We start from the raw sequence: 27,163 nt of genomic DNA, 5'->3' as shown, positions 1-27,163 counted from the left end.
TGCTTACAGTCCTTTAGAAATACTGTTCTTAACAGAAAAAAAGAATGAAATGTTCTCAATGGGTTTTTTTTGTGGAATCAGGAGAAATTTCCCCTTGATTTAATAGGAAAGCCAGTCATGTAGATTGAAATGGGAAAAGTCTCACAATGTGAATTCTCCCTGTCCAGAGATAATACCTTAATCCACCTGAAGGAAGGAATGACAAACAGATATTGAATGAGAAAATGTAGATGAGGAAGACATTTCTGTCAGATACAATATAGCAGGGCAGAGATGCTGACAATAGTACGGGTAAGGAAAAAAACCCAATATAATTTTCCTAAAAGTCATAGAATCATAAAAAGGATAGGGTTAGAAGAGACCTTAAAGATCATTACTTCCAACCCCTCTGCCATGGGCAGTGTCTACATTAAACAGATCAAGTTGTAATCCCATGTTTATGAAGAACAGAAAGACCAAGCTTTTTAGAAAAGAGCAAATTATTGATAGAGTCTTGTGGACTTGAAAAAGAAGAATGAAATAACTACCTGGATTTTGAAGGGAAAAAAATTGTCACTAGAAAAGAGTAAAGACAAGGAAAGTCACAAAATAAGAAAAAATACTTAAGAACATTATGTTCAAACCACAGTACGTCTTGTGAGTTTATCTGTTTATAATAAGGTAGATATATATAGAGATATAACCAAAGGAAGGACAGGCTGTAAGACACATATAAAAATAAGTAGCTGGTGTTTGATGTTATAAAAATAATGTAAGGAGAAGGGCAGAAAAGTTACAGAGCTGGAAAGATTCTAACTGCAAGAGAATTTTGAAGACTTTGAAAGCAAGATTGTAACTTTTAAGGCTGAAGAGTGAGGATCTGCAATGACAAATGAGAGTCCAGTCTTTTCTCTTTCCCCTAAAAATAAATTAAAAACAGAAAAAACAACCCACAAACCTCAAAATCAGGCTTCCTAATGGGAGTTTCAAATTCCTTTCCAGATTCAAGTAACAAATCCCTTTAGATACTTTGCCACCATAAATACATCTATATATATATTGGAGAAAACTTTTTTATTTCTGTAATACTAACCCTAACAACAGCAAACTTTTGCATCTGCCACTGACATAAATGAAGTAATTTGAAATTGTTTAGTCCTATCACTCTTTGCATGATTCTTTCATTAATCTGACTGTGAACTCAGACAGCAAATTATGTCTCTCTTGAAGTTTAATTTGTTAATGCATTCATTTCCAGATTTTTGGAATAATATAAAATTAATTTATTCATCATACTGCATTTGTCAATCCTTAGATGCAAAAATCTCAAAATCTCTGCTTTTATCCCATGTCTTTGCTGTATCTTTAAAATTGACTTGGAGACTGGAGCATTTCTGAAAAGAGACCATTTCTTGTAAGTGTACATACACATATGTCCACACAAATGTGTGTGTTTATAAATGGAAAAAGCATAACATTTAAAAAAATACAGTCTCTAGATTAAAGACAAGTTACTTTTTAAAAGTTCTAATTATTTTACCTGCAAAATGACAAGGAGTGTTGATTTTAGAAATTATTAACTGTGAAGAGTTGTATTTTGATATTTCTTGTGTTCCCAGAGAGAATTGTGAAGGTTGATGTGCAGGTTTGCTCTTTGATATGGATTATCAGATAGGTTTGTGTAATTGTGCCTGACTGATGTGTGCAGGAGGACAAGGAGGGGTGGCTGGAAAGACACAGAGCATGAGACAGCATGGAAATACACATAAAACTACAGAGAATAAAAATTCTTGTCCCACACACTTTGACAAGAATCAGTGTCAAGTTTTTAGAATAGATTTACTGCCCTGACTTTTTAGTGGGCAGAGAAGATTTTGTGTGTTGTTTGCCACCTCAATACAGGATTTTAGTCATTTAGGCTGCATCTCCTTCCAGTGGTGAGGACAACCCTACTGATCTTTGCACAGGATGTGATTAGCATGTTCTGCATCAGTGAACTCTGGATTTCCATGGAACACTGAATCTGGGTCAGCTGGGAATCACTGCAGAACTGTCTTTCACAGCAGAGGCCAAGCAGCCAAAGGGCTGCACCCATAGCAGGGCTGAGGCAAGCAGTCCCCATCTCCTGTGAAGATCCATAATTGCTCAGAAACAAATGATTGTCAGCTTTAAACTGAGACATAACCGGAGACATCCTTGTGCGTTTTTATGGCAAAGGAAAACACATTAACAGAAAGAATGGCCTTTTACCATTTGCCTTAATTTCTGTGGAACTTCATTTTTTTTATTTGGAAGGATAGAGGATGCAAATTTCTTAATTATTATGTTGCGAATTTCCTGAAACTCTACTTTAGAGAAGTCTTTTCTATTTTGCTGCTGAATGACTGCTCTTTCCTCCTATACATTAGTTGCACTGCAGTTATTTACAGAAGAAGGGAAGAAATTTTGAGCTTTGGATTGGTTCTCAGCCCCACAGCCTTTCTGAGATAGCACACAGTTCCTTCCCTTCCCCAGAAAGGAATATATTCACCTTCCCACAGTGACTGAAAGCTGTACAAAGTAAGCTACAGTGATAACCTGTAATGATAAGCTATAATGATAATGATTGTCAGTGATCGGGGGAAAAGTTAGGAGAAACTCTCATGAGGACTCTCAAGTTCTTCTGGCTGGAGAAGCAATGACAGTCTCAGACCACAGATAAAGACTCTATAAATATCACTGGTATGTTACACACCTAAGCTGGATGCACAGCTTGTTTCCCTTTTCATCTTTTTCTACCTTACCTGCCATCAGTTAAGAAAGCCTGTGTGTGCAAATGAGGGAAGGTTGTTAATCTTCACACCAAATAATCTTAAGCAAAAAATTGAGGAAGAAAGGGAAGAAGCAGACAGAAAAGCTGTCAAATGATGTTTGATCTGAGGCACACCCTGGTTCTCATGCTGGCACATCCTTGCAGTGAAGCACTGCCCCAGTGGGCTCCCAGCTCTCCTGGTCCCCTCTTCTCTCTCTGATAAGAGGGGCCTTGGGGCTGCTTCAGGAAGAGGGTTTAGGAATTCCAGGGAAGAGAGCAGCCCTGCATTGTCCTTCAGCTGCTGAAACCACACTCAGGGAGCAGGATGCTTTATAAGGAAAACCCTACAAACAAGGCATGTAGGGAAGAGGAAAAACCATGGACATGTCAAAATCACTGACCCCTAGATATCACTTTCTATAGATAGATTAACAGCAAAAGGAGGGTTAAGGAGATCCTTAACCTTGGCTGGATGCAGAGGGTAGCATACTGTCAGGGACAAGGAAAAGCATGAAGTACTTTATGCCTTCTTTGCTTCAGCCTTTAGTAACAAAACCAGTTGTACTCAGGATTCCTGGGAGCTGGAAATCAGTGATGGGGAACTGAGTGAATGATGCAGGAGGAATGGTTAATGACCTGCTATGCCAAACAGAAATCCCCACAAATCTTTGGGCTGGCAAAAGAGTTTGCCAAGCTGCTTTCAATCATTCATTTACCAGCACTTCTGGTTAACTGAGGAAGTCCCTGCTGACTGGAAATTAGCAAGTGTAACACCCACAATGTAGCAAGAAGGATTGGAAGGACAATCCAAGGAATTACAGGTCTGTCAACCTGACCTCAGTACCAAGAAAGATGATGGAGCAGATTAAAAGTGTTCTGTCCAGCCTGACTACCAGACTAAACCACAGAAAATGTATCTCAGTAAACTGTTCATTGCCCATTTGAGTTATAAGGTAAATTTATTGATGTGCACTATCCAGGAATTTCTAGTACCAGCTTGTCCTGATGTGAAATCCTAGACTATGTTTGTCACCAAGCACTTTTGCATCAGCTTCATAAAAGCTCTTGTGTTTCCTCCCTGCAGATCGCATGAACACGTTACAGGCTTTCTAGTCCTGTCACACTGAAGCAATTCATCAGCATCACAAAGAATCCTACTGGCTTTGGATATATATCTAATAATAAAATTCCTGTAAAATCTTCCAAATCTCACTGAAGTCTGGTCAACCCACTATAAATCTCCTCTGGCATTTTACTTCTTGATCTGAAATTGCAACAATCTCCTTGCAGAGAGTTAAACTGAAAAAGAAAGTGGGAGCAAGCCTTGAAATTCCCACATTGCCATTGAGAAAGCTCAATTTAAAATACAGTTGATAGAGATATAAGCATGTACTTTGCTCTGGTTCAAAATATTCTGTACAAGTATTATTCTAGCGAGTAAGGATTTAATTGATGCCACTATAATTACTGTAATAGATTCCTTACCATATGCTTCCTTCAGGATTCCTTTTTAGAACCATGTTCCTCAGTTGGTTATTAATAGTCCTGAAAAGGCTTTTACCGTTGTGTTTGGTCATGTGAATAAATTGCAGTCCTCCTACTTGAAATGCATCTAACTGTGCATTTGTCCAAATCGATGCCTTCCCGTACTTCCAATTTAAGATATCTGAACTAATTAAAATATACCTTATCTAACTACATTATTACAGCTGGGAAGTAATTTTATATCATCATTAAATGAGTTGCATCTAATTAAAAATTAACTTTCGTATTGTAATTAGTTTTTAGAATGAAAATAAAAGTGCTGATACTCTTCAGTGCTTCTGAAATGTGGTATTCTCTTACCGAGGCTTTAGCCATACATTTTCTCAAAAGAAACCCTAATAGGTAAATACATTCTAATAAGGAAAAACAAATATTGTGGATTTTCAAATACATACTTTTTTCCTAGACTTATGTAAAACTCAGTCTTATTTAACCTAGACCCCTGCCCTCAAACCATTTTTCCTCCTAGATAAATGAAAAAAAATTAGAAAGCATATATTCTGGATGTATGAAGAGTCCTACTTTCAAAAGCACAAGAGGCACAACTTGCTAAGGTAGGTAGTTTGCCATTATTAATAATTCATCTCATGTCAGATGTTCTACAGCAGTAGGTGAGGATATTTTTCTCCATCAAAAATGATAAGAAAGTGGTTAAAGAAAATAATCTGTAATATTAAAAAAAAAAACAAAACAATCAAAAACTAATTTAAAGTTTCAGTTCCTTGCAAAGCAATACCAGTCAAGGATGGATAACAACAATAATTTCCCCTGAGTAACAACAATAATTCTCCCTGATTATGTAAAAGCACAAAATTACAAAATTGGTCATTTTAAAAATTGTTATTTAAAATGAACAAAAATTCTTGAAATTCTTAAAACGACACCTTGTCTGAAAAACTGCAAAAATGTTTCAGCAATATTATTGCAAAGAAAAGGCATAAAGAAGAAATATACAGAAGAATTTTCAAGATATTAAAAAAATGCTCAGATATTTCAGAAGACTTCCAAAATTTTAAAGAATGTTGTTTCTAATAAACATTGCTCTTCCACTAAGGTAGAGAGCATTTTTCTTCTCATCAATGGTAAGACTAAATCAAAGGATAAGAACATGGATGAAAATGGGAGTTCCAACAATATTACAGAACTAAATCAAATAAAATCTATGATGGACATATTGTGTAATATTGTCTAATATTACTGATATATCAATGCTCATGAAGTACTTAAGTAGTTTAAATAGTTTTATATCTCATAAATAATTTTGCTTCCAAATACTAGAAAAATGCATCTGTTTCTCTTACATTTTGTGCTTTTTTAGTACATAAATAAAGTCTTCCTTTGTATATGACACTTCCTCTTGGAGCAGGTTTTAATCTGGTCTGAGCCAGAGGAGGATGCTGGGATGTTTCTTAATCAAAGAATGCTAAACATTGACACTCTTACCTATTGCTTAATAAAGCAATTTATGTCAGCTTTGGGTGATGGAAGGGAAACAGGAGGGGTAACAATCATTTTTCCAAATGGGCAGACAAAATATTTTGAATGTGTCCTTCTGAGATTTACAGCAAAATGTTTCAAAACTATTGAGTTTTGGGGGTTTTATGCTAAAATCTGTTTTGTTTTCTGACAGCAAAATATTTTGGCTGTAAGACAGTATTTTACTGAAAAAACAAGGCAATGTAAGAATGGTAAATTCATAGAGTATAAATTAATTTGCTTGTTCAAAAGCTTAAGAACTCTCACGCTTATTCAATTCTAGATGATCTATTTAAACAAGGAACACAGATCAGATTTCATCACATTATTTTTGAAGTTAATTTTTGAAATACTAAATATTTTGAAATCTGAAACATTTCATGCCAAAAAAGGACAATAGCAGTTAATAAAAAATGAGGCTGTTGTTGTGTTATATTCTGGCTTCTTCATAAAACAATAGTCACATTTTCCATCCACATTTTCTGGGTTCACCACCTGTTTGGCCCAATTAGAGGGCAGTTTCTGTTCATCTGTAGTCCAACAGATAAAGGGCTTTTTGCAACCATCAAGTTAAATTATATTAAATTTGTAGTAAATTCATTCATTTCTCAGTGTCCAAAATATTTTTGTTCCTTTTAGTTCAAAAACCTAAAATTCTTGTGAGAAGAGTTATTTCAGCAAGAAAGATAATAAGATACTACCACAATTCATATGTAAACGATGTTTATATGCCATAAAATTATTCTAATAAGCATGCAATGATGTGATTTGAAAAACAACTTCATCTGCAGTGATACTCTTATTTGTTAATGGCATTAAATGACAGTCTTGTGAAAACATGGTTTTCATATTACCACGTTTCCAGGAAAAATATGTTTAAATAAAAATACTAGCAGAATTGAAATGGTTTTTTTTTCTCTCCTAATATTTGTATGTTTATTAAAATCTAAATATTTTCCATAGCAATCACACAGCCACACCATCTGCTCACAGATTCATTACTGTTTAGCACCCTTTCCTCACTTTGATGCACTTGGGAGCTTTCCAACATTAACTTTTCCCCTTTAGCAAGACTGGAAAGCAATTGCAACACAACATTTGGAGTAAGGATTAAGTCTTGATGAAAGGAACCTGTGATGAGCTACTTATTCTAAAAAAGATCTGCAGAATCATAGCTAAGATGAATGCATGAGTAGGAAAGTCACATCTGAAGTTAAAAGAATTCATAAGATTTTCTAATTATTAAGCAGACAGAGAAAAATGTAAAGATATTTAAAAGGCTTTCAGGGAAACTTACAGAATCATGATTGAAGGATGAAAGGCTTTGGTTACTGTTCAGTGGATGGCAAATGGACAATGGAAATACTCTGGCAGGATGGGACATGGACATGCACCAGGAAGCATGAAACACAGAAGGAAGCTGTGTAAGAGCAATGGAGGGCATGGGAACAGCAGCAGGAAATCTTTCAGAAATAAAAGTACAGCATCTAAAAGGCTTTGCTTTTGTACCTCTATTCTCAGCTTATGGATCATAGACAAATACTGTACAAAACCTGGCAACTTAATTTGCCTTAATTGTGTGTTTGTCTGGGAGGTGGTGGACTATCACTTCCTCTAGAAAGTGGTTTGATAGTCAAGAGAAAAAGACAGGACCCTGAAAGGAATGAGAAGCAGAGATGAGAAGTACAGAAAAAAATACAACTCAGATGGCAAATAGGAAAAGACATGATATTTAAGGAACTGTGCATCTTGCATGGTGGTGGTTGGAGTAAAGTAAATTAGAAGTAGAGCCTGCTGTTGAGAGCAGCAGTAATGTTTAGGAGGGTTGAGGTAAGTGAGAGTGAAGGGAAAAGGGAGAAAAGGCTCTTAACTTTGCTGGCACTGGGCCTGCAGAAGTCTCTCTTTAGATCCCTTGTCAGATGTAAACTCAAGTGGATTTTGGCTTTCATAATACTATCCCCACATACTTGGACAGTATCTCTATGTTCTTTCTGGATTGCCCAGTGCTGCCCTTATCTTTTATCTACTTCCTTTTAACATTTGAGCCTGGTCAGGAGATCCTGGTTCATCCATGAAAGCCTCCTGAGACTCTTGAAAGTCAACCAGCTTTCCTGGAGTCTGCTTTTGTTTTGTTTTTGGTTTTGTTTTTGTTTTCCTGGATTGTATTATATCAGATATTTTAAAGCAGGCCCCTGAAAGTGCTAAACTCTGCTTTTATGAAGACCAGGGATGTGATTGTGCTTTTAGTCTTGTTTTCTCATCTGAGTATCCTGAACTTCATCTCATGTTGCCTGCAGTCAAGGCTGCTGCAGACCCTCATGTCCCTGATCAGTTCTTGGATCAGTCAGACCTATCAGAGTGCCCTGTCCTTGGTGACTCCTTGATCATTTGTGGCAGGAACTTGTTGTCACTACTGTACTCAAACCTGTGTTTCCCCTCCAGCAGGTATTAGGGTGGTTTAGGTTACACATGAGGACCAGATCTGGCAAAAATAAGGATGCTCCCACTTGCCAGAAGAAGACTTCATCTTCTATTACATCCAGATCAGGTGGTGTGTAGCAGACACCCACCAGAAAATCACCAATATTTCTCAGCCTGCCCTTGGCCCAGTTCATGACTGGCTCATTGTCCATGTCTAGGCAGAGCTTTATGCATTCCTGTAGCTCCCATAAAAGGCAGCTCACTCTCCCTACCTTCCCAGCCACACTTCCCAGAGCCTCTATCTGCCCATCACAGTGCTGCAGCTGTGTGAGCTGTACCACCCTGCCCATATCATCTGAGTGAGGCAGCAGTCCTGTAACTTCACACAGACCTCCAGAGCATCCTGTTGTTCAGGTGTTTCAGAGAAGTACCCAGAAAAGTTGTGAGAGCTTTGCCACCAACCATGTCCTGTAGGCTGTCTCTTATTTACATGCCTGTACTCGAGGTGGGTCCCTTCAGTCCAGTATTGCTGATCACGAGGAGTCCCCTGCTCACATCAAACTTTTTTTTCCTATCCCAGTCCATTTTTCCTGCTCTTTCCCAAATGGTGGAAGCACAACAAGGGGTAATAGTTGCAACTCTACCATTCGGAGTTTGCTCTGGCAAGAACACGAAAGGCAGCTGAACCTGGAAGGCCACAGGATGTATTAGAGGTAAAAGAACCAGTGCTAACTGTAAGAGAAACATCATGGGAGCAAACTGCAAGTAGAAGTTCATGGATCAGTTGGAGCAAACTAATAGAATATGGTTTTCCACCTCAGGGAACCTCAAAATGGAGCTGCTGGAAAAACAGTGGGGCTGGCAGCAGACTGGAGAAACTCCTGCTTACAGCTGTCTTCCAGCAGCCAGAGTGCCACCAGGGACAGAGCTAAGAGATGTGATTCATCTTCTCCTTGTAATTGGAGCTGACAGAAGTTGCACGTTTTCCTGACAGCATTGGCAGAGCTCTTGCTTATTCTCCACCAGGCTCCCCAGGCATCTGTGGGAACCTGCAGTGCAGAGCCTGGCAGGCTCGGTGCCAGGCAGGCGGGTACCACACACAGGCAGGGCAGCTGCACTCCTGCCTGGAGCACTGCCTCTCACACACACAAAGGTAACCATACCAACCACAGCAGGCCTGGAGGGTAATGAGGTTATGGGCACGCTATAAATCCCCCCCACCCCAAAACTTGTTTGCTGAGAGAAGCAGTTTTTCTAAACGGCTCCAGAGCCCCTTTAAAGGAGGTCTGGCATCTAGCAACATATTTCTGCATGGTTAAAATAATGTTGCAGCACTTTATCAGTAATTTTGCCACTGTTTTTGTTTATAAGGTGGAAATGCAGTCAAAAAAGTGTCTTTATTTTATTGTTTAAGAAAGGGGTTTACGTCAATTATCTTGCCCTGCTAGTTAGACTAAATAACAGTGCCATCTGCTGAAAGGTAGTAGTGACTTGCAGGAAAAGTTTGCAGTCAGTGTCCTTTACTAAGTAGAAGCATAAAGAGAGAACAAGCAAAATGGTGCTAAAAGGAAAGAGAGAATAAAAGCAGTGAGGAGGCAAAGATGTAGATGTACAGGAAGGATCTTCATTAAAAGAAGGATGAAAATAAAGACAAAAAATATCTAAAAGCAAAAGGAAAAAGAATTAGGCTGAGAGCAAAAAGAGGTGGCTCTTTTTAACAATATTGATTTGAATTTTAATAAACCATGATACATTATATTCTTTAAAGTGGCCTCTCTTTTCAAATACCTATGTAGTTCATCACCCCAATGGCACTGGTCTGCTCATGTCAATAATCTTCAGCTTCAATCTTGCAAAAAACTTGCATGTTAAAGTCCTTTAATCAAATTAGAACAACACCAAATAATTAGGATATGGTTGTGGCCTGTATATAAAAAAATATTGTTATATATGCCAAGCAGTTTCTTGGCTTCTGACACAAGATATTTTTATTGCTATTAGCTTCTGGAAAGGATAGCTAATGAAAAAAAATATCTTGGCATGGGAGAGACAGTATTGGTGAAAGAAACAGCAAAAAGATGGTGCATATATTGCTAAAAACTCTGCCTGTTACATTAGCCTCTTTTTCTGAAATATTTATGGGAAACTGATGTTATACCCTTCCCATTTTTCAGTGGGAGATGGACATGAGAAAGGAACCTAATCATACATTTCCTTGGCTTTTGGTCATATTATCCAGGTGTGCATTAGGGGTTTCCCCAAGAATTTTATCTCACCACCTTGTTTTAAGGAGTTTAGCCACCCTTTGAATCCCAAGAAGTGACTTGTAACATTTTAATTCCTTAAAAGAAAGAGGAACTTTGATTAAGACATCAAAGTGGAAAATTACGACTTTATCATCAGCTTGGTGATAACACTTCCTGGAGAGCTAAAAATAAACACACTGTTTTAGCAAGAGTGAACAAATTTATCATGTAGAAGTTGAAGTGGGTTTTTTTTTTATATTTTCTATTGTGCTTTCAGCATACCATAAACATGTCAACTAACAAATTTTCATTATCCTGAATAATGTCTTGCCCAAGAGAATGGTACTCTTTTTTTTTACTCTTTTTAAAGAAACTAAATAATTGGCATTAATGCATTAAGCATTATACCCGACAGCAAAATTTTACTGAAAAGATGGTATACACCATGTTTATAATACTGCAAACTCTTTTAGTTTATCTCAATATTTTAAATATTGGACATTTTTTTAAAGCTTCAACTCCTTCACCACTGGGATTCTGAAAGTCCTAGTGTGCTACTTTTTGATTTTAGGGTTAGTGCCCTATTCACTTTGCATGAAAAACTACAAAATTTGACAATTTTTAAAGATGAAAAAGGTGAATTCATATAAGAGGTTTCCTGACTTTCCTGACCCTTTTAAATCTTGTTTTCATTTTTTTAGAACACCCTTGATACATACCATAATTGTAATTTGAATCAATTAAAAATAACCTGGTTATGACTCTGTAAGATGGAAGATTAAAAGAGATGCTTGGAGTAGACTGCTTATGGTTATCAATAAAATCCATTAGATAGGCAAAAGTTAACTTAGGAAGGAACTTGAACTAGACAAAAAGATGATAGAGACAAATCAGTGTGATTTAGAAAATGGAGTCTACAAAGTGCTAAGAACTAGCCTCTGAAATAAGACTTTTTTCTCTTGATGGAACAGAAGAGTGCAAAAAAGCTGACATTGAGATGAGACAGTGATGAAGAAGCACATTTAATGTGGTGAAAAACTAAGAATTTTAAAAGAGTTTTTTTTCCCTTTGGTGCTAAAACTCTTAGAGGAGTTGTTTGGTCTGAGGTTTTGTTGTTGAAATTTAATATTTTCTTTTCAGTATCTAAACCCAAAGCACACAATTTAATTAAATCCATAAGATGGAATAATATAGATATATTGTTAACCACATAGATGTTTGTTTTCTTGGAGGTTTGGGAGTTGCTTATTTATTTTTTTTATTTTGGTTTCTCTCTGCTTCCAACAAAACATCCTGAAGGTTTTTCCCACTTTTTCAGCATTTCAAATAATTGCCCTCACCTTCCCCCTGAAGGGGAGAAATTAGGTGGAGGAGAATATTGTGTAGGCAAGCTAAGTCATGCTGAAAGGTCATCATTTGTTTTCCTTTCATCTTGTGATCCATTTTGAAAAGAGTATCATAAGATGACAGGCTAAGAGTAATGCTTACATTACCAATTAATTATACATTAATTGCATCACAAAATTACTGCAGCATTTCCAGGGGACAGTTTTTTGTTTGGTTTTTTTTTTGTTTGTTTGTTTGGTGGGTTTTTTTGTTGTTTTTGGGGTTTTTTTGTTGCTGTAATTTTGTTTGCATTTCATGATTAAAATACCATGGTATTTTAAAGTGGCAAAGTTATGAGATAATTTGAAACCCTCTCAAAGACAAATAGTGCTGGAGAAAAGTTTTCAAATATTCACAGAATCAAAGAAACACAGATTACTCTGGTTCTACATATTGAATGTAAAACTTAGGAACAAAAGGAAATTAATGGAAGTTTGAATGTTTCATATATTTTAATACATAAGTCCCTTTATAATTTCCAGAAGAACTGAGCTTAGGGAATCAAGGTTTACAGAGCAGTAAGCATAATAATGGTTCAAAGAGTTAAATGTGTCCAGAGCAATAAATTAGACCTGTGAGAAGTTCCAAAACTGAAAAAAATCCCCACCTTTGGTATTATTTTCATAGCAAAAACATTATTTGTATCCACAACAACCTAAAGATAAATGCAAGGCAGTGTTTGGCAGGAAACAATACTATTTTTGTTACCCTTGTTGTATTACTTCAGACTGTGTTCCCAGACTGTGGCATGTACTTCAGACTGTGTTCCCAGAAGCTTATCTGATAAAGCTGGAAGAAGGTGAACTCTAGCCAATAAAATATATCATCTCTTCCTGAAAAACTTGGCCACTTCTCATCATGAAAACTCAAGCCATCATATGAGCTAGCAGCAGTCTTTTCAAAGAAAAGAGCTGCTTAAAACACGATAATGAAGAAAATTCTTAGTCTCCCCCTCTTTCCCCTACCACACTTAGAAATATGTTTTTCCTGTAGTGTGTTTGTACTTGCACATGAACTCTTTTAGTTACCCAGTTAACTCTAAGAATTTGCTTGAAGTTTCAGCAAGACATACACTTTCCTGCCTCCTGTAGTTCAAAAATCCATCTTCAACTATTGAAGATAACCTGCAGACTCTGCAGGAGAAATCATTTAGCTGAACAAAAGTGACAAGTCTTCCACCAAAAAAAAAAAAAAAAAAACAAACCTACTTGCAAAATTTTGAGCATCCCTACATTTTAAGTTTCACTGTTACTTCAGCTCCTTTGTTCTCAAACTCTTAACCAACAGTAGATTTTGTAATTGCATGTACTCTAGAAGTGACTATTTCTCTCAGTTGCATATCAATAGGGAAGGTAATATTTTCTGAGAGCTGGTTCCAAGTTGAATGCAGGGATATTGCAGAGGTTAATGGCTGATATTAAACTCCTGTTGTTACCAGCAGTTTGACTCCCCAGTTCATTACTACTGCCTTAATCTGTTACTGCTGCTTTTCTTCTTTCCTGTGTATTTACAAGTCAGAGACAGAGCGCTGCAAAGCACTGTAAGGATTTCAGTATACTGAGTAAAGGATTTAGACAGTGCTACTTGTGGGGAAGTAAATAGAACTCCCTTTATCCAAACTGCAATTTTTCCTGTGTTGATTTTCATCCTTGTTCACGTTTTGAATAAATAAACACATATTTTGTTTTCTTGGCCTAGAAAGGGGAAATTTTTAGGAGAATCAGGCTGGGACACACAGATCAATGATGCTCTCACTCCCCTCCCCCATGCCCACTTCATTGACTGATTAAGCCCACTTAGAAAAAACAAATTGAATAAGTGTGAATTGTTTGCACTTTTTTCTTCCCAAAACCAAGCTTAGATGAAATTGCTTTTCTCTGAGCCAAAATAAAATACTGCATTCCAGAGAAGATGTGAAACGTGAAGAAAATGAAGGGCTGGTTTCACACAACTGACACAAGCAGCAGTGTTTGTGGTTGAGTAACAGGGAGGTTGGGCATCCAGTCACCATGGGAGGGGGACCATTCAAATTCTTTAGTCTCCCTCCCTTAGTTTGAACCGACCACCTCCTGATTTCTAGGGACTCACCAAGATACAATCACTTAATTATAAGCTAATTCAATGTATTCTCTTGATACTTTTCCACTTCTACAAAAAACTGAATGTATTCCAGAATAGATGTTACACTCAGGTGCCACTCTTCCCAGAAAACCACTATCAACACTTACATATTTTTTAATAGAAAGTAGAACAGCTCATGAAGAGTATACAAAAATACATAATTTCAAATTAATAACTGCTAAATTAATATTCCCTTAGGCTTTTCATTCCTCATCCTCAAACAAAAGAAGAACCCAAGCACCCAAAACATAAAAATGCTACTCTGCACTAACTGTAAAACTCAGGAGATGACAGAGATTCAGTCCCTCTACTACTGAATATTCTTTCAGAAGAGAAAATAGCATTAATAGAGACTGAGAGAAGCCTATGAGGACTACTGCAATTACAGGGGTTTGAGCCCTATTCAGAAACTTGAAATACAGATCAAAAATCCATGAAGCAGAGAAAGAGAATTCACAGAAACATGAAACATTAAAGGTTAGGAATAGAGCTTAAAGATCATCTAGTTCCAACTCACCCTGCCATGAGCAGGAACAAATTGAATTTGGATCTCCCAAGCCATGAATGTTTTCATATAGTAAAAGGGAGGAACTCCTATGGGTGTTACTTCTTGCATGCTATTGTGTGACTACAGCATGTCAATATGTATATACATTTGCAGTTTAAATTCTGTGCTCTCCTCAGGAAACAGATCATTTCCAAACAGGGAAAAAAAATAAGTGAGTCTTGTGAACTCCAGTAAGCAAAATAATTTGAAAGCTACAAGGTGTTATTATGTGATCAAAATCATAGAATCAGAGAATTTTTAGGTTGTGAAAGACCTCTAAAATTATCAAGTCCAACTGTTAGCCAAACACTGCCAAGTCCTGCACTAAATCATGTCCCTGAGTGCCACAACCAGGCTTCTTTTAAATACCTCCAAGGATGGTGACTTCACCACTCCCTGGGGAGCACTTTCCAGTGCCTGGCAACCCTTCTGGTGAAGATTTTTTTTTTCCAAGGTCCAATCTAAACCTTCCTTGGTGCACCTTGAGATTTTCTCCTCTTGTCTCTGTTAAATAACCCATATTCTCACCACTTTGTCTTGGGAATCGTAATTTTATTACTCTAGATTTGCATTCATCTGGAGACTTCTGGACTGCTTTTAAGGTAGCTCTGTAGCTGAGGTTCACAATCCATATGTCAGCTGGCAAGAGTTCACATTGTGGGAATTGCATTATTTGCCACATGTGTAGAGCCTGGCAGCATCTACACACAGCATGCACCGGCAATGCACAGCAGTTTAGTGTTTCCAAGCAAAAGACAGTTGTAAAATAGCAGAAAGGTTGTGTGGGGAGGTAGAGTCAAAATTAATACACTTTTATCATAAAGAACAATGATTCTTACTGAATCTCTCAAAACCAGTCTTTGTCATTATTTCATCTCTAGAGCTCACACTGTGATGTGACTGCACCACTGGTACCAAGGGAAAATGTTCATGTGTATGGACTTACAAACTGCATTTCTTCACCCCCTTGATCCACCCTGCCATTCCTTCACCTGGATATGAGCCAGGCTTCTCCTCTCTTATTTCTGAGTCATGCCAGCTCTGCTAACCTATGCTTGGATTACTTCCCTCCACCTTCACAGGCCAGGAGCAATTCAGCATTTGTCCACCTGGCAATGCACCAAAATAGCTGTTCCTGGCAGGCAGACAAGTCATGCTGGTTCAGCACTTCCATTTGCTCATTTGCCACTGCTTTTTCATCAGGAGAACAAGATTGCTTTTCTGTCCTGTCCACAAGCCGTGACCTCTGTGTGTCTGTGTTTATCACAGCAGGACATTTCTCCAATGAACCAGTTTCCATAGAACTACCTACTGTCTACCAATGAATATGCAGATTTATTAGTGATGTAGAACATGTCTTTCCTCCCCCACACCATTAAAAAAATATTCCCTGTCTTAAATCTGTCTCTCATATAACACAGTCCTGATGAAGACTGAGCCTAACCTATTGAATATGATGACATTCTGGAAGAGTACAGAGAAGCTGAAAAGATATTTCCATCCATAAAACATAAGGATTGAAAGAAATGTATGGCAAATTCCAATTAGTTTTATAAAATATGTTATGGGCTGTAAGTATTTGTATTTTTTTTAAGTATTAGTAATCAGGAAACTGGAGCAGGTAGGCTTTGTTTCCTTTAAAAATAGAGATCGATGCAGGCATATTTGAACAGATCAAGTTCCAGAGCTTTATAAGGCATAACACATCTTTTCTCAGAAGACAAGTGGCCATCTTAAGTTCATCAATATTAGTCTGTACCTCAGGGCTTGATTATCCAAAACTGGTGAGTAGATTGCATGGCAGTCTGCACTCTGAGCTCTGTTGCTAGCTAGGGTTTTGATTTCTTCAGCTGGGAATAAGAGGAGGAGAATGTTGCCCATTGACTCTATTTTGATGGAGTGGTTAATAATACATAAGGGAGCAGAATCAAGTTCCCTCCGCTGCCTTCAACAACATGAATTACAAAGATGTATGAATATCCACTGCCATTAATTTGTGTGTTTAATCAATTGCCCTTATTTGACAGGAGTCACATGCACAAATAAACCCATACATATGTACAAACATGAAGATAGGGATGCGGTAATAATTCCATTTCAAAATCCATTTTTTAAAGTGTAGAAAACTACCATTTTTATTGGAAGAACATAAACTTGTTACATTAATCTTTAATTTTTTTCATCTATTATTTTCTAAGACCTTATGCAAAGGAATAGGAAAAAAACATTCCAAATTATAGTTGAACAATGAGTAATAAAATTCAATTGACTAAGCACTGTGTAGGTTCATTTTTAAAAAACCCCAAACCAACAAACAAACCGAAAAAACAGCTGAGATTATTTCTTTTCCAGCTCCAGAGTAGAAAGGGAAGAAAAATCCCTTTGTAGAATAAAGAAAAATAAGCTGGAACCATAACTACATAATTCAAGGAGACGTACAAACCTCACACATTTGGAAGTGCACCTAAAACAAACAGTAGGCTCTGCTGTATAGAATAAGGAAACAGAATGCCTTGGTGACTACAAAATGAGAAGTGCATGAGTACATAATGCTACACAGTTTTTAAGCACTGACTCCCAGTGTGCAGGTTTGCAAACAAAGATAAAAGGCACTGCCTACTGGTGTTATATTAACTCGGTCATTCTAGGCACTGCCAAATTGGGTGACTGAGATCTGAATAGTCTGACAAGGGAAAAAATTAATAAATTATTTAATTTTTTACTTGTTTAGGTAACACTACTTAACATGTTTTAAAATTTACTCACTTACCAAAGTACTGGCAACCCTAAAATCCAAGGAAAGGCAAAAGGAAGTAAAGTTGAGGTCTCACAGACTCATTAATTTTCCTTGGTAACCATTTCCTACTTACCTCCACACAAAGGACTCAGAAGATTACTGATCATAGCTAAATTATAGTTTTGTAGCTGACACTATTGCATTGCAAGCCACTGCTTTTTAGTTAAACAATAGCAGAAAATTTGACCATGCAGTCCAAAAATAAAGCTTTTTCACCTGAGAGGACATCTGTGCTATTTTTCTGAGGAAGCAGATATTAAATGGCACAAAGAAGCCCTGTTTAATAATATTTGAGGTATACAAGAATTTTTACTGTTAAAAATCCCCAAGATAAATGTGATTCCCTCCCTAGAGTTTTTTGTGTCACTGAATTATATCTCTATGGCAGCAATGTGTCCTTTAAGACAGGTGTCCTTGGTAGTTTGGAGTTTGGGATTTTCTTGTGAGGCAGCAGTGTTTTGGTTACCAGATCTAAGGTAACTGCCTTAGAGAAGGAACACATTGGGACAAGCCAGTCTCACCTGTTTTATGAAAGTGCATAGCTGATGCACTTCTCCCATCTGCAAAAGAAAGTATCACTTGATTTCTTAGTCTGGTCTCTGCTTGATACATTACCCTACTCACTCCTCTTTCATTACTTCCCTCTGTTTCCTTGATTCTCTCACTCCCACATAATTTATCTATATATGCCATTTTAAAAAAAATGTCTGTTTGTGGAAATGGACCTGGGGCTTCCCCCTCATAGCCAATTAAATTCTTATTCATTTTACTGCTTTAACATAATTTATCAAAATATACACCCCCAATTAATTATCTTTATGAGACTAATAGCTGGGTTTTATCAGATGTCAGCTGGTATTGAGCTGTTTAAATCAGTTGGAAAAACTGCTGCATTTTGCCATTGAAATGACAGGTAAAAGACACAGTGTAACAAAATATTCAGAATATTCCTTCTCTTGTCCTCAGGGGAACATTTGAATTCTGATTTCAGAAAACAGAGATTCAGATCTACTAGATAGTCAATGAGTCCCCAAGGATGACAGCAAATCCAGAAGTGTTACTCTATTTTATAACAATTGAGAAAACTTACATTTTCATATTAGCATACTTCCCTTCCGTTCCCTCCCCTTCCCTCTTCCACATGTATCAGCAAAGGGAAATACAGCAATTTAAATATACTTTGAAAGAAATTTTTGGATTTAAGAATTCCTCAAATATAAAGATATATTTATTTTTTTTCCTATGAAGAAAGCATTCCAAGGCTTGCAAAGCTGCCATCAAAAATATCTGGTAAAAAAAAAAGAATGGTGGTAAATGAACATCAAGTTCAATTATTCTGAATTTATTTTCCAGACTTGAACATGCATTGATCTAGAATGGCTTAGACAAGAACAATTTAGATTACATAGAAGAGGGGGGGGACTTGCAATTCACAATTATTACATTTTCCTTAATAAATATACTTGTTATTATTATGATAAAATGGTACAATTCTTCAACTTTATAATTTCCTCAATGTTATTTTCCACAGATGTCCTACCAAACATGGAAGATGTGAGATTTTTCAATACTTTCATTCCGTCCCTGGAATATTTTTCATGAGAATTAAGAGTTGTTTTATATCTAGGTGATTTAAATATCATATACACATGGAAACAGGGCACCGTTTATTGAATTAGACCTATGGTCACACACTGTGTACCATGGCTGGGAAGTTTCACGTGAGCAAAGGAATGTCACAGTTGGAATGACAGTTGGAATGTCACTATCAGCTCACCTGAGTGTGACTTTGATAGGCAAAGTGAAAGTATTACACAGTCCCAAGCTAAACTATATGAGCAACATATACACCATCTGACTTTTTAACATTTATCCTGAATATTTTACAAAGAACAAGAATAAACATAGAAGAGCAAAGTACCTGATTTCTTACTAGTTCATTCAGATTTGTTCACCTCAGTTTTTGGTTAATCTCTGCTTTTTTATGTGGTGTGGTTTGCCCATGCAGCAATGATTCCATATGGGTTGCTTTGCTGTTGGTAGAAGTGCCTGCTCAGGCTGTCACACAGAACTATCACAAACTTGAGCTGGCTCCAAGACCTGCATGGAATGCAGTGATGTGAAGATTTCATCCCAATACCCTGAGCAAATTAAGGAAAACTCTGAAACGGGTTGGAGTGTGCATCTGCCAAAAAAAGACAGCCAGTTGGCAATCAGCACTAAAGGCTCATCCTTCCAACATATGTGTGGTTCTACAAATAAATAATTTATGCAGGTTAGGAATTTTGGGCATTGAAATTTTGGAATTTTGCCCTGTCCTTCTCACATGGAAAAAACTATAATAATCATGTCTTTCTGAGACTAGGAAAACCCAAGAGCAACATATTCCCTGTTCAAAAACATTTTCAAACAAGTTGGGTTTTCAAAATATTTTGTTTCTTGTTCCATTAAGTATTCCTTTTATAAATTCAGAATGGATCAGGGACAGCACACTTAAATAAATTATTGTTAAAATATGTTGAAAGACACTGTCTCCTGCATTTAATGGATTTAATGGAAGTAATTCAAAAATTACTTTTGATACTATAGATAAAGAACTACTATAAGAACTACTATTTATACTTTAAATATGAAAGTTATTCCAATAAGCACAGGTATAAAATTTTTCATAAATAATTTATTTAACTAACTCAGACTGTAAGAGTTATTTGGCCATTTGTTTTGGGTTTTGCATTTTGTTTTTTTGGTGGAAGCAGGCACTGGTGCCATGTTCATGATGGACAATCACAGGCACATACACAGTGGACAGAATTTATGCTACCGTTTCAGGGCTGCAAATATTTAGGAGGAATTTTGGCTATTTATGTCAGTATTTTGAACAAAACAATGAAGGAGAACCAATTTGATTTAGATTGGACCTTAACTTAGATCTAGCTTGTCAAAAGATAACATCTAGGATAATGAAATGAAAATTCAATAAAATAACAACAATTTAAAAAGTCCAAACTCAAAGCAAAACAGCAACCCTAGGGAATGATTAGGAATTAATGAGGTGCAAAATATTTTCTATCCTAATTATTTCAGCTTGGCAAAGAAAACAAAACACTAATATAGATTTGGTATGGATTTGACATTTTTTCCTCTGTTCACAGCAGGTGTGATGCAAACTCACATTTGTAATTACACTCCTGAGTGCCTGGTTTGCATGCTCAGAGTATCATGGTAGCGCTCCCTAAACAGATCTGAGCTAAAAATCTGCACTTTTTCACATAAACCCAAACACTGTTTTCACATTTCTTTCAAGTTCCTTCATGATGAAATAATCTGCTTTTGCTATTCCAGCAGCTACCTACATGTACAAAATTATTAATATCTATGAGGGAATTGCTTTGTCTGTGACCTAAGAGGGCAGCTTTTCTAAGGTAGTTGAATTGCTGCTTTCTTAAACCAGCATTATCCTAGGGACTCCACTATGTTAGGGGGTTACTCCAGAAGTTTTAAAAGGAAATGCTGCATTCTGGGTGATTTCAGAAATAAAAAAAAATATAGGAAAAAAATGAGTACTGCAGCTCTTGGCAAAAAATTTTGTGGCTCGCTTGTTTAAATGAGTGAATCTCTTTCAAAGATAAAATTCATAGTAACACTCCCAAATTCAGAATACATTTTTAAACTATTTCTTGAGCAATTCTTGTTAAATATGTTATTGGATAAATATCTCATCATTTTTATAAAATCAATAATTCCCCCATCCTCTTTGAATATACTGGGATTTGTGTTGACTCAAATTTATATGAGCTTTGATTAACATTTGCTTAAATAAGTAAACTTTCTGGTTTTACTCTTGTCAAAAGCACTAGAGAAATGTAATTCACATCAAATACTCTTTCTGTTCAGATTTCACCTGAGCTAAGCTATCACTCCATTCTGGGGATTTTAATTGTACAACTCTGAATGTAGCAGAGGGGGAAAAAATTAGTTGACTGAATGTTTACAGTCAGCCTGCAGGGAGTAATACTTTTAGTAAGTGAAATTTAGAACTGGGCTATAATTTACTGCTGTTCATTGTCTCTTCACATGTCACTTGATATGGAAACAATATGGAAAACAGTAACATATCTCTTAGAATACGTCATAAGGACTACATTGGAAATTATGGAAACAATATGGAAAACAGTAACATTCTAATCTCTTAGAATACATCATAAGGACTACATTGGAAATGAAGCTCATGGATACCATACAGCATATGTGGATTTAATAAGGTTTCTGTCTATAATCCATTCCACAGTTTTTAGAGGAAATCAGTGTTTATCAATAAGTTGCCAAAGTAATACTATAATACCATAAATGAAGAAATGATAGAAAGGACATTTTTGATTCTTGAATGCTGAGTTTTTTTTATTATGGATGTCATGTCTTTACAGTTAAAAAGATTGCTTTGAAAGAGGCTTAAGAGTTTAACTCATCATAAATCAGAGTTGAGTCCACATTGATTGCCTTATCTTTGGTGGCAGAAGCATTCCACTACAGATGAGAATACAAATGCAGCAAGACAGTAGCATTTAGACTGAGGAATTCACGTAAATTTATTTCCATAAACGGAGACTCTAGTCTCAGTTCTGCTTTTGTTCTGCTCTTACTTTATCTATCTACTTATAAACTTATGGTACTTTTGAAGAAATGTATTTCTCAACAAGAGTACTCCCAGCCTCAGTGTCCCTTTCTCCAGTATTTATTATATCCACCCATTTGACTATTAATTTTCAAATACAAGCTCTATGATTACATATGTTCAGCAGAAGTGATTGGTGATTTTGTTGTTAGCACAGTATTATTTACTCGTATTTTCAAAGAAAAGTCTCTTTTTCCCCCTCACAGTACAAAGAGACTGGCTAGTTCTTTATTCATCTGCAAAGTATCCTGTCCCTGTAGAGGCAGGGAATAATAAGATCTGTGAATTTTGGTGGAGAAGGAATGGTTTGTAATACAATGTGATCAAAAGCACCTACGTGTGTTTCTAAAGAAGAAGCGCTAGTGTAACTTTGTCTTTTCCTGAAAGATTCTGCCTACTTTACTGTTATAAATTTGCCTGTTTATCTTGTATTGCTTCTCCCATTCCACTCAAAAAATCCAGCTGAGGTCCATGGAAGTATTTTAAACTGAGAAGCAGAGTATGTAACCTCTAATGTAGACTCATTCTGCCACTGTTCCATAAACCATAAATATCGGTAATGCTGGTAATTTAATTGGTGTTTAAAAAAACACTCAATTTATTCTCATGGGTTTTGGTGTATCTTAAATTAAATGCCTCGTGGGTTAATTTCTGCATGTGCCCTCTGCATCTGGACAGCATTTTGCCAAGGACAAACCTGAGGACAGCAGAGGGAGAAATTAGACAGTATTAAGGAGGAAGTACTCAGTGTTTCACAAATGAGTTTTTCTTTTCATGAACTATATTTATTTCACAGATCTGGTTATTCAGATCTGGTTATAGCTTTGGAATTGTTTTCAAAGCAATCTTAAGAAGACATTTGATGTCTTACTAAATACTTATAAGGAAAAAACAACAGAAAAAACCAAAATAAATTTTCCATTCTGCCATTAAGCTTTGCACTGCCATTTATCCCAAAACACACATCTAGGATTTAATCTAATATGGTCATCAAACCAAAGGAATCTATTTTGTTGTTAATCCGTTTATAATCAGGCTGTGCAATGCCCAATTAACATTTTCTGTTTCTATAAGATTTTACTTCAGCCAACAATATTTAAGCTATTGTAGCAACAGAGTTATTAAGAGATATTTTTTATTGCCTGAAAAAACAAAATAATGAAACACAAAACTTTTATACCTTTTATGACTTTGGTATTCTTGTTTATGTCATTGCCTCTCTCTATGCTCACTTTAGCAAAACATGGTGAACAAAAGATCTCAAAAGGCATGATATGGAGAACAGCCACAAAGAATCATTCCTCAGGTAGGTTCCTTATAAATCAGGCTATTTATTTATCCATTTATGTACAATCTATAATACTTTTTGCCCTTTTTCTTCTTTCCATTAGTAAACAAAATAATCACTTTCAAATACCAAGCCAACATTCTTAGTGTAAAAAAATCGCAGCCTCAGAAATCTCAAAAATTAAGGTATCTTCCTTATTCCCTCAACTCATCTTAATATTACAAATTAGCATATCACATACTTTAGTGTTATCTTACAATTGAAGAAAAAACTTTCCTTTGCTGTCCAAGACAAAATTTCAATATTCTGTTTAATTCAATTTATTGTTTTTAACATAAATCCTTTCCAAATATGTTCCTTAGCTGGCCTTTGTTCGCTAACTGATTTTCTGTACTTCTGTGATTGAAACTTTTGCTCTTTTTTTGGTCTTCTGCCTTTCATAAGGGCTTCCTATTCAGAGATATGTCTGATTTTTTCCTTCTCTGAACTCAGATATATATTTGACCTCAGTGACATCCCTTTACACCCTTGACCACTAACATCTCTTTACCACAATGATTCTACTTCCCAGGAGTGAAGAGAAGCACTTCTAACCCATTTGCCCCCACAGTCAAGGGTTATTCCTCTCAAAGAAATTTAAAGACTCCGTAAGTAGAGCTGCATCTTGATTTTCTCAAGGAGTGGTCATAAAAAACTAGCCAGAAGTATATTCTCTATTTAAACAATCAAACAAACAGCCCAGTTTGCTAATCTGTCCAATATCACAGAATAATAGAATATGCAGACTTGGAAAGGATCCATCAGGATCATCAAGTCCAAAATCAGGTCCTGCACAGGACACCCCAAGAATCAAAGGTACAAAACACCAACCTGTCTTTAAGTGTTGTTACTCTCTAGGCATTTTTAGGAAATTAGTGCATTCTTTTCATAAGAAATCCTCTTTGTAAAGTTTCCTCTTTATAAAATGCAAAGGAGAATAGGAACTATGGACTTTATACTAGATCACTCCCTGAAGTGTGGTGGTTTAAAAGACTAATTGAACATATTTACCACAAACACACTTCATAAAAAAATTCAAAGATGCAGCCCTGTGTGTCTAGATATGAGGTTTCTCAAAATTCATGCTGATTCTTCAAAGTAGAGTTCAGACTTTTGATTTTTTTTTCCAAAATCCTAGAGCACTGACAAAATGAGATTAGGATTCAGCTTGTTTCCACTTTAATAGAAGATGCAAATAGATTTAATCAATATTTAAAAACTAAATTAAAAATGCAGACTATCGTACATTTCTCCCAAGAGGCAATTTCATTTGTTTTAAGCACCAAACTTTCTGCTCCTGTATCTGTAGTCCACTGGCATTGTAGCAACTCTTTGGTGCAATAAATGTATTTTAGAAATCTTTAGGAAAGGCAGAACTGATAAAAAACAATGACATTTCTCAGGTTAAATCCTGAGTTGTTCATTTGATTTTCTCTCAGATAAGATCCCTGTTGAAGATTGCAGTGCAAGTTGTTTTCCATTACCATCTGTATGGCAGATTACCTTGTCAATTGGGCAGTTTGCTTTATCTCCTTCTTTGAGTGACCACATTCACACCTCCCTCAGCAGGGGACATTGCTAATAACAGACTATTGAATATCAGTGCATGACTGATAAGAACTATAACATCCCATTGTGAGATGCTCCGCCCAGAAGGAGGAGCCAAGCATTGCTACACAGATATAATCCAGGAGTTTTTGAGACACCAACACAGCTTTCTCCACAGGATTCTCCAGAGAAACAGCAGCTGCCTCTCCGTCCACTGGATCTTCAGAGGAAGAATACATCCTTCTCTACAGATCCCCCTTGCTCCAACAGAACCACACCTGATACTTCAGAGGACTGCAGCCACATTTTCAATCGGACTGCCACCAACACCCTGACCAACAGGGTGTCAGGTTGAGTTCTGACTCTGTCAGTGTTGTTCTGGTGTACTGTGTTGTTTATTTTATACTTTCTTTTCTTTTCCCTATTAAAGAACTGTTATTTCTTGCTCCCATATTTTTGTCTGAGAGCCCCTTAATTTAAAATTTATACCAATTAGGAGGGGTGAGGAGGGTTTACATTCTCCATTTCAGGGGAGGTTCCTGCCTTCCTTAGCAGACTCCTTTCTTTCCAAACCAAGACAATTCCCCACACTAATTACCTCTTTCGGACTCTAATGCGACTTTCCGTGCCATACCCTCAAACTTGTTTCCCCATCTCCTACAGATCCTGTTACACCTAAAATGCCTATATTCTTCTGATATCATTGTTCCTCAAGATCTCTTAGTAGTGTACCTGGTAGGTAAACTCTCTTTGGTGAAGAGCATTTAAGTCACAGTGAATATTACTCAATTTGAATAATATCACATTTCTTCTCCCTATTACTAGTGTGATGACATCAGCTTTTTTATTGCTGGTATCCCCACTGTTTTCACTTGCAGAACCCTCATATCCAAACCCTGGGGCTTCTACACTGTCTACATCTCCAGCTGTGCCCTCTGTTGTCATCCCCACTGCTAATATTCAACTTAATTTCCTATTTTCCATAATGCAGTCTCACTCTCAATGCTTCCAGCTCAGCTGCACTTGAAACTCAGTTCTCTGTGGCTCCTCTCTCAGTGTATCGCCTCAAATCTCCCTTATCCATGCTGCTTCTTTCTTTCAAAGCTTTCTTTGAAAGCCACATCTCTGCTTTCATCTCCTCCTACACTCCTTAGCTCTGGCAAATCCATTCTCTTCACCCCCTTTCATGTATATTTCTTACTTTTTGCCACTGAATTTTTTGGAACAAACTCAATTATTTATCAAGTTCTGTCCCTCTCCTTCATCTATGGTATAAAAAAATCACCATTACTAGACATACTAGCCCTTTGGGTTAGCCTGAGTGCATAAAATATTTGGCATCTCTTATCTTACTCATAATGTGCAGTTGATGTTTGTGGAGGTTGGAGGCCGCCTGGGGCCTCCCAAGCGGGAGTGATAGTGATCATGAAATTACAGAGTTCTCAATGTTTGGTGAAATGAGGAGGAACGTCAGTAAGACTCTTACATTGGACTTCCATAGAGCAGACTTTGGCCTATTCAGGAGACTTATTCAGAGAGCTCCCTGGGAAGCAGCCCTTGAAAACAAGGGAGTCCAGGAAAGGTGGTCGTGCTTCAAAACAGAGATCCTGAGGGCACAGGAACAGACTGTCTCTGTGTGCCAAAAGATGAGTCAACGAAGCAAACCTCCGGCCTGGATAGGCAATGACGTTCTGAAGGAACTTAGGAATAAAAAGAGGATGCACCATCTTTGGAAGGAGGGTCAGGTCTCTCAGGAAGTATTTAAGGGGGTTGCTAGGGCATGTAGGAAAAAAATTAGAGAGGCTAAAGCTCAATTCAAACTTAATTTGTCAACTTTTGTAAAGGATAATAAAAAATTGTTTTTACAAATATATTAATGGCAAAAGAAAGGGTAAGACCAACCTTTGTTCTCTACTGAACATGGGAGAGAATTTAGTACCTGCAGATGAGGAGAAGGTGGAAGTGCTTAATGCCTTCTTTGCCTGAGTCTTTAGTGGGAAGATGGCTTGTCCTCAGGACAGCTGTCCTCCTCGGCTGGCAGAGGGTGCCAGGGAGCAGAATGGTCCCTTTTATCCAGGAGGAGGCAGTCAGAGAACTGCTGAGTTCACAAATCTATGGGACCAGATTGGATCTATCCCAGGGTGATGAGGGAGCTGGCAGATGAGCTTGGGAAGCCGCTCTCCATCATTTACCAGCAGTCCTGGCTCACTGATGAGGTGAGAGGACTGGAAGCTGGCCAATGTGACACCCATTCAAAAAAGGGTAGGAAGGAGGATCCTGGTTATTATAGGCCTGGTAATTATAGGC

Source organism: Geospiza fortis, unplaced genomic scaffold (assembly GCF_000277835.1).
Source record: "Geospiza fortis unplaced genomic scaffold, GeoFor_1.0 scaffold161, whole genome shotgun sequence".
Classification (NCBI taxonomy): domain Eukaryota; kingdom Metazoa; phylum Chordata; class Aves; order Passeriformes; family Thraupidae; genus Geospiza; species Geospiza fortis.
This window is presented reverse-complemented; position numbering follows the sequence as displayed.